The sequence below is a fragment of the Marmota marmota genome, unplaced genomic scaffold (assembly GCF_001458135.2).
Source record: "Marmota marmota marmota unplaced genomic scaffold, marMar, whole genome shotgun sequence".
Taxonomy (NCBI): domain Eukaryota; kingdom Metazoa; phylum Chordata; class Mammalia; order Rodentia; family Sciuridae; genus Marmota; species Marmota marmota.
The window spans coordinates 13527897-13536419 of NW_025999853.1; the positions used below are offsets into that span (position 1 = coordinate 13527897).

Sequence of the window (8523 nt, forward strand, 5' to 3'; positions counted from 1 at the left end):
CTGTATTTTAGAATATTTCCTATGCAGTATTATCCACAGCCTCACTGGTAAATATTGAAATAAAACCTATACTAAAAACTTCTGCTAACCAATGAGGAAATTGTCTCCTCTTTAGCTAGATCAGATTTTGAAAGCCAACAGCAGCACTCCTCAAAACTTTGTCCATGGATGGGTGCTGAGTTTCAAAGTTGTGTTTTCAGACCACTACAAGAAAGGCATAGAAATCATAGGCAAGCATTAGCAATATATAAAACAATGTGGCAGGGTTATTTTATGATGGTTGAATTGAAAAATAAAAAAAAGGGAGTTGACTTTATGTTTTTTATATGTTTTTAATTTTTCTAATAATTCATTTTTTTGTATTTTATGAAAGCTAAATATGTAATAGATGATAAATTAAAAGAAAGAAAACAAAAAAAAGGTCATTCCTAAGAATCCTAACACTCAGAAAGGCAGTGTGGTACAGTGTGCAGGGACAGGCTGACCTCATGGCATTCTAGCTCTTCCACATAAAGTCATGTGAAGGAGCGACTTAAATACTATGTCGCAAGACCTCACACATGGTGACATCTGCATCTCAGGATCCTTGGGAAAAATTCAACACTGGCTTTGGCATCAAAGAACCCAGAGTTTCTTCAACTATACAATACTCATAATAATATCAGTGTCACAGGGAGGTGCAAGGATTAGATAACTTGGGTAGAATCTATTCAGCCTCTAACAAACCCTTAAAGTTAGCAGTTTTTATCATTATTTAAAGTTTCTTATGCATAGTAGGTACTTAACAAAATTACTCTTCATTTTCATTTTCTCATTTATGTAGAGCCTCATGGCCTTAGTTCTGAGTGACGCCTCAGCCTGACCATACCATATAGAGATGCTCCTCAGAATGATCCGAATCCTGGTGGACCCCATCAATAGGGCCAATTTTCTTTGCCAGTGGACATTTCTTCTTTTCTGTTTATACCTGAGAACATCCTCCTCTTTTCTATTTATACCTGAGAACATCCTTAATGCTTATCTGTGCATTAAATAATATAATTCTGGGAGTACTTATTGACTGTCATATGACAGGAATACATAGAACTATTTCAAGTAATGGGGGATATGTGGAAGAGAGATCCTCCTACATCTTCTTTCACAAATTGCTAAACATAATGACTTCTTCATGCCGTCTCTTTGGGGAAAAAAAATTACTTGAGAGCATAACTGGAATAGATTTTTAAAAGACCCTCCAAAGCTTCTACATCACTTTTGAGTTTACAAAATGCTGTGATCTATCTTGATTCTGACAAACTATGGGCAGAACCTTTTATTCCGATGTCACTGATAAATGAGGTTGAGAAATTAAATGGTTGTTCAAACATATATTTCTCATGAAGGTATACCTTACACTTGAAGCCTGTGCTTTAATTTGTAAAAATCTATGTAGACAATACAGATGAAGCAAGTTACATTTTTTTAAAAAAAGGAGAAGAATATTTCAGGAGAATGTCTCAGAAAAAATAGTTTTGATATATAAAAAAAACTTTACATCATGAATACAAACCTTTGTGAGAGAAATACAATGGCCAACTAAGAATGAATATATGGATGGCATGTGGGTAGGGGAAAAAATGATGTATATCCAAAAATACAGAAGAGTATTAGGAAAAAATGTTCAAAGGACAAAGGTTGTGTCTAAGGCATAACAAGATTCAAAACCCACAGACACAAATGAAAAGGGAAAAAAAAAAAAAAGATGACAGACAGACATTCCTAAATGGCCCTAGGCTTAGAGAGAAGCAGCCTTTGAGGATGTGGGACAAACTCCAAGAGAGCCCCAGCAGGCACCTTCAGCAGCGAACTAACCCCCTCTTGGCCCAGTTAACCATTACTACCCTGGAGAGCTCCAGAGGGGAAGGGAAGATTGTACTGTCAGAGGAATTTCTCCAGCTGCTACAAGATCTGTGCAATCTCATCAGCTCAGTCTTTGATCCCTGATAAGAGGTCAGTACCTTTCCAAGGGCAGTGCCCCAAATGTTCTCAGTCATTTAGACCTTGGTGTGGATGAACTGTAGGTCCTGACTTGAAAGGAGATTTTACCAGCAAGGGGAAACAGGCAGGGCACTGGGAAATCAGAGGGAGTAGGAAGAGAGTGCACCTTCTCAATGAAAGTCACCACTGTGCAAAGGCAGATGGTGCCTTTCCATGATTTCCCCCATGATTAGTCAACCAGTTCACCTTTTTTGAATATTAGTGCATTCTATTGAAAATGTATATATGGGATATATGTGTGCATGCAGACACAATAGATAGTGGCAATACTAAACATCACTGCCAGCATTTATTGACATTTTATCATATGCTAAGCACTGTACTTTAGGTTCACTACCCCCATTTAATCTTTATAGCCATCCTATAGGGGTGAGTGAGATGACTCCTCATTTCACAGATGAAGAAGCAGCCGTAGAAACTTTACACAGCTAATAAGCAGCAGAGCAGAAACTCAAAACAGTTAAGCCAATTCCAGTTTAAACACTACATCTGTGCACCAAAAAAGTTGTAATAATTTTTTCATACCTAACTACATACACACACAGTATTCTAGACGCCATTAAGAAAAGCAGAGCCCCAGATCCCCTGAGTTGTTAGTTTTCTGGTTTAACACACACCAAGTACACAAAAGATAGACTAAGAATGGGAAAAAATACAAGCAGCACTTTATATTCAGGAAAGAGAAGAAATGAGGTGGAGGGAGTGGAAATGGAAGTAAAATCTTAAAGTGCGGGAACATCTGTCAAAGGTAGAAATGGAAAACTAAGAAGAACTTTTCATAGCTCTAAAAAAAGCAAGCAATGAAAATGTAACCTTCTTAAGCCTGAAAGAACTGCTCTAAGTTCAACAAAAATCTTCAAATTATAATAGAGCTTCCTTCTACATTCTAGCTGACCATCATTTGACTACCTCTGGATAGAGAAATGTGTGCAATATCAAATACTTGTGGTAATTTACAGTTCACCTATCTATTGCCAATTCATGTGCCAATTCATGCCACAACCATGTACTTCTAGAATATGTGAGTCTGTTGGGGAAAGGGGATTAAATAGAGCCTGGTACATGACAGAAGCTCACTAAATGTTCTCCCAGAGCCATGAAAGGGCAAACATGGCACACACATCTCAAATATCAACTTGACTCAAGGGTAAATCAATTAAGACTTTTTAAAATAATAAAGTGATAATGAGACATAATATAAGAGAATGCAAAATGTGAGTGAATTTCTAAGCTGAAACCCAAAGCTCCAAATTAAAAGTGGTCTTGCTTTGTTATCTCCATGAGGCAACACCCCAGACCCTGAAGAATCTTTATTCTCTCTTTTCCATCATTCCTATTAGTTGGATAATGTGGATAAGTTTGGACACAGATGCACATTTCAAGGTGTGTATGTAGGTATTTGACTTGGATGATGGATCACTGACCTTCATATGTAAAAATCAATGTGGTATAAAGAAAAGAGTTCTCTTTTAAAGGAACTTTAAAGAGAAATGGCACATCTTCTTTTTAGCTGCAAGGGCATCACAGCCTAGCAAACCCCTAACAGCCACAGTACTAAAGGATGATGGCCTCCTCCTCTTGCTCCTCATAACAGTTATGCTGTGATTGACTTTTTATGCAACTCCATGATCCAAAAGCAAAAGAAAGATGTCTTAGTCTCTAGCGTTTTTCATTTAACAAATTAATTAATGAAATTAAGAATCATATGTGTGCTTCCCAAAGCCTGCCCTTATATGTGACTCTTCTATAAAAATGCTTTGAAATTCAAAATGCTCAGCAAATGTGAGGCCTCATGCTATGGACAATGAGGAGGCTACACTACAGTGCAGCTGAAGAAACCCTGTCCAATGACTGAATGAAATAGGCTGAATCCACAGCTTTGCTGCTATAGTTAAGCAGAGAAGTAACTTTGGAATATTTTGAGTTTATTGATCTTGAATCTTTCTTTAGAAAATAAATGAGTATCCAAGGTTCCTGTGGACACCAAGGAACATTTATAAATAGAAAACCTTTGTCAAACTGGAAAAATTGGATAAAAAAAAAATTATCTAACTGCTAAAACAGAAGGGACCATATGTCCTTAAGAAGATTCTAGGGATTGTTTTGATGTGGGCATCTATTGGCCTTTAAGCCTTCAAATTTTTCTTAAAACTTCAAAGAAAAAGTGGTTTTATTTTTCTACCTCATCCTCTGTTAAAGTTTGATGCAAGCTGATAACTCATTTCTATAGAATGGCCATAAAACGTGAGCAAAACACACCAGAGTTATGCTCCATGGTAAGATGGCACATACACAGGCTCTACCTCCAGTGAAAGAAGGGGCTTTGTGAAATTTATTTCAATAGACGTCCATGTGGACATCAGCTAAGATACATTTTGATTCATTCATGAAATGAGTTATGGTATTAGCACAGTGATCTGATGTATCTCAGAACTTTAGTCTTCCCACAATAAATGTAACTGTACTACATTCATTCATCCTAGATGACTCCCATATAGGGATCCAAGCTTCCTTAAAAATATATTCAATATGAATGCAAACTGATATTACTCATCCCAATTTCATCATTTTCAGGGGAAACTCCCTCCAGAGACACATCCCACAGTACACTGCTGTTCACGAGATTTAATGCCTTTCCCCCACCATGGCAACCCCAAGCTTTCATCCATATGGACTAAAGAAAAATGCATCCAATGTGGTAGAACAAAAGATCAAAAGGTCGAGGATCAAACAGTGATGTGATTTATAACATTTGCTTGATTGAGTGGATTTCATTCAGGGTGTAAGAAGGTTTAGGCTTACCACTTAGGAAATCAGTAATCATATTAATGGAACTCAGTAAAATTAAGTCTCAATTTCTTGTTCTAATAGAAGAAAAGCAGGACATGTAAAATGTACCATTTGAGGAACCTCACAAATACATATATTTAATTGGAATTTTTACCTTGCATATGTGGTTTCTAATAACCCAGGGGTTACTATTAAAAAATGAAATAAAAAATAAATAAATAAAATGATTTGGAATTCTCCCACTACATTCTGTAGGCTGTAGTAGGAAGCAGCCCAATAACATGCTGAGTAGAAGGGGACACCTATTTGAGTTGACAAAATCCACCACAGTAATCCTCGAAAGTGAAATTTCTGCATCCTATAATCAGGAGTTGCTGGGCAGTTGATTAAGTACCCCAGGCATTTGATCCCCAACCTACTTTCATTTCTCCCCGCAGCTGGCAAACAAGAGAAATTAGACCAAGAACCTCAAGAAACCAAGTGTGTATTTTAATACAGAAATGCTTTCACCTGCTGTCCCACTGAGAATGAAATGGGCCGGGCTTTCAAAACGTTAGTCAGCTTAACTCCCAGTCGGTGGCACTGGGAAAATGGAGCCAGGCGGTCTGACTGCTGCTGCTGTCCTTTAACTGCCAACTGGAACACAAGAGAGGAGCCCAGGGGAAACAGAAGAGAGATGGATCTAGAAAGAACCGGAGGATTACATGCAGAAGCAAGCAAAGAAAACACTAATGAGTCAAAGACACCATGCCCGTCAAAGTTGGCATCTCAGACAATTCTCACGGAAGATAAATATGCCTCAATTAGTTGCCATTTTCCCCTCAGATATTAATATTTCATAAAACACAAATTATCTCGTAGGTACCTATCTTTGCAATATTTCAGGAAAATCATAAGATCTGCTTACCCTACGATCAGAAGTATTGTAAGTACATATTATTGGATAATATGTATTTCAGTTCAAATGTACAGGGTAGCAATGTTGAAAACACTAATGTTTTTGAACTACAAAGAGAGTACCTCCATTTGGATGGATTACAGTACATATACCAAACAAAAAGGCCGTCTATTGAGCATAAGCATAGTGTGTCCACAGTCACCTTACTGACCGGTTCCTCTAGCATCTTGCCATTCATTGGCTTTTGTCCTTTTTTCTTCCCATGCAGACATTATATTATCACAACCATAAACACAAGGCTGCCACTTACCACAAAAGTCTTTATTTCCCCTTTTACTTTAGGAAACTTGAATGTATGCTATTGTCTTTGGTTTATTCATATTTAAGAATTCACACATCAGAAGTTACACCTTGCAAGGATTAGAAAGCACGCTTTGACCCTCAAAAGAATTATAATGAATAAAATTTATATTTTATTTAAATACATTGCGTTACATATTGAGTTATAGTTTTCTAAGCTTCAAAGGATAAAAAGAATTAAGAAATTGATTTATATACAAATAAATCATTATATATAGCCCAGCTTCAAACATTTCAAATTGGTCACAGTTTAGACAATGGATATGAACCATGTTATTGCATTTCTCTGTATCACATTGAAAGATATACACTTCCTTGGGAATGGAATAATGATAAAATGAAATGTAGTCTCATGGAATGTAAAAAAAAAAAATCTTACCTCATCAGATGGGAAATCCAAAATCTTGCACTTTCCAATTATTTTATTAATAATGCAGTAGCATCTTCATAACACATAGCACTTGTTTACAGAACATTGTCTTTGGGTCAGAGTCAGGGTATTAACTGGTGATCCAGAGTATAAATTGTAAACAAGTTTTGTTGTCTCAGCCAGTGTGAAAAATCCAGGTGAAGGAAAAAAGAATGAGAATTTTCCACTGGCCAAGAAAAAGAAAAAAACAATCCTAAGGTCATTGTATGCATTGCCATGAACTTGCTAGCAAATTTTATTTTTTAACTTTCTTATGATCAACTTCTGATCTGCGGATTACTATAACTCAAATTATATCTATCTCTCTAGATAGAGCAAAGTAGTAATTCAGTAATTTTCTACTTTAAAACCTGAATTATCTTCCTTAATCATCTACCCTGATCAAATTCATTATAAAAAATGACCAATTTACCACCTCACTTCACATGAGGAAAACAATACTACAGAATGTGGGTCCCGGGGTAGAAAAACCAAATACTACCTAGGGACAGATGAGTATGCTATAGCATGTGCAAGTAACTTAAATTGCTCCAATTATTCTTTTGATCATAAAACAGTTCTATACCCTCCATGATGGTTTGCAAGACTATTCGCATTCAAGCACGATCCATTAGCATATAACATTGACTACCTTCTGGGAGCCAACTCACAATCAATCTCTTACCTTGTAGAGAGATGGAATAGCACAGGTCTCATAATAGGATGAGAGATGCAGGAAATGTTCTTCAGCTGACTTCCCATGGGACTTATACTTTCCAACCTAGGAACACTGTCTGCCTACATGGATGGAATGCTAAGCCATGCAGTCAGATGATCCATGCACTAGGTACAGTTTTGCAGCTCTGAAAAACCTAGAAGAAGCTGTAAAATAAGTCCACAAACATGCAAGTACAAAATTACAGGGCAAAATAGCTGGAAAATTATATAGGTCAAATCGGGAAGGTTAGTGATACACTCATACTTTTAAGTGAGCTGTGTAAATAAACTGTGTGTTTTTCCCAGAAACTAGAGGGTTATTGTATTCTCAGTTATGGGTTTGAGAGACTAATTTATATGGTATAGCTCAGGTATGCTACAGGGAAGTTATTGAGTCTGAATTATGGATAAAGCATCAGTCCTAAAGAATCATTTTGTTTCCCCCAAAAGTACCCGAGAAAATTTAAAATAAAAATAGCAATCTAAGAAAAATAAATAATGGTAAATGCTCAAATTTGAATTACATTACCTCATTTATTTGGAAAAATTATTACTAGCTTTTCAAGATATAGTTTCCAATCACACTTGTTTCCAATCTAAATTTAGCCCCTGTTCCTTGTGTCATATTTCTTCAGGCATGAGAAGGAAAATCAATGCCCCTACTCACCTTTGGAAGAATTTCACTGCCAAGTCTCCATGGTTCTATGGGATCCAATAATCCGTGGCTCAGTATTGATTTTTCTATGACACCTGTAGAAACAGCCTCTCCTTCCTTTATAACAAAATATAGCAACAAAAATCGTCTTGTTTCTAAATGAATTAAGCATAGGCTATTAAGCACAACTTCATCCTGTAAGGAAATGCGGTTTATAATTTCTGAAGACGTTAACGTGGATTGTTTTTTTCTGAGCCACTTAACTACTGTTTCAAAGACCATGTGAAAATATATTTTTAAAACATGATTCAAATGTAGTTTCCTTAGGTTTCTTGCAGCTAACTTATACAGCTAGTATTCATTTTTCCTAAGGAAATCAGCAAATGGTAAAACCTATCAAAGTTTAAGTCCCAATCTTAAAGTATCTCCAAAATCAAAATCCTTTCCAAATATGAAAACCACAATCATGATTTTAAAATTAAAACTTGGTGATATAGAGGTACTTGGAGGGACTTGATTAGAATATATCAAAACCTAGGAGAGACGGTGGGTTAGATGTGGGAGCGTGGGTGCGGGGAGTCAATACTGGGGATTGAATCTAGGGGTGCTCTCTGTTACTCTCCTCCTCCTCCTCCCCCTCCTCCTCCTCCTCCTCTC

The 8523-nt window shown here is 36.6% G+C and overlaps 1 long non-coding RNA gene across 5 annotated transcripts in view; it reads right to left on the reverse strand.

The window, feature by feature from the left end:
- The window catches only part of LOC125616933, a 92797-nt gene that overhangs the window by 55862 nt on the left and 28412 nt on the right, over positions 1–8523 (reverse strand). For 2 of the 5 annotated variants that reach the window (XR_007347724.1, XR_007347727.1), the window contains 4 exons: positions 7879–7983; positions 7180–7376; positions 6465–6681; positions 5338–5509 (listed from right to left, as the gene is read on the reverse strand). This is a non-coding gene — a long non-coding RNA (uncharacterized LOC125616933). Of the gene's footprint in view, positions 1–5337; positions 5510–6464; positions 6682–7179; positions 7377–7878; positions 8062–8523 lie in introns of all 5 variants that reach the window. The other 3 variants (XR_007347728.1, XR_007347729.1, XR_007347730.1) reach the window with 3 other exon arrangements.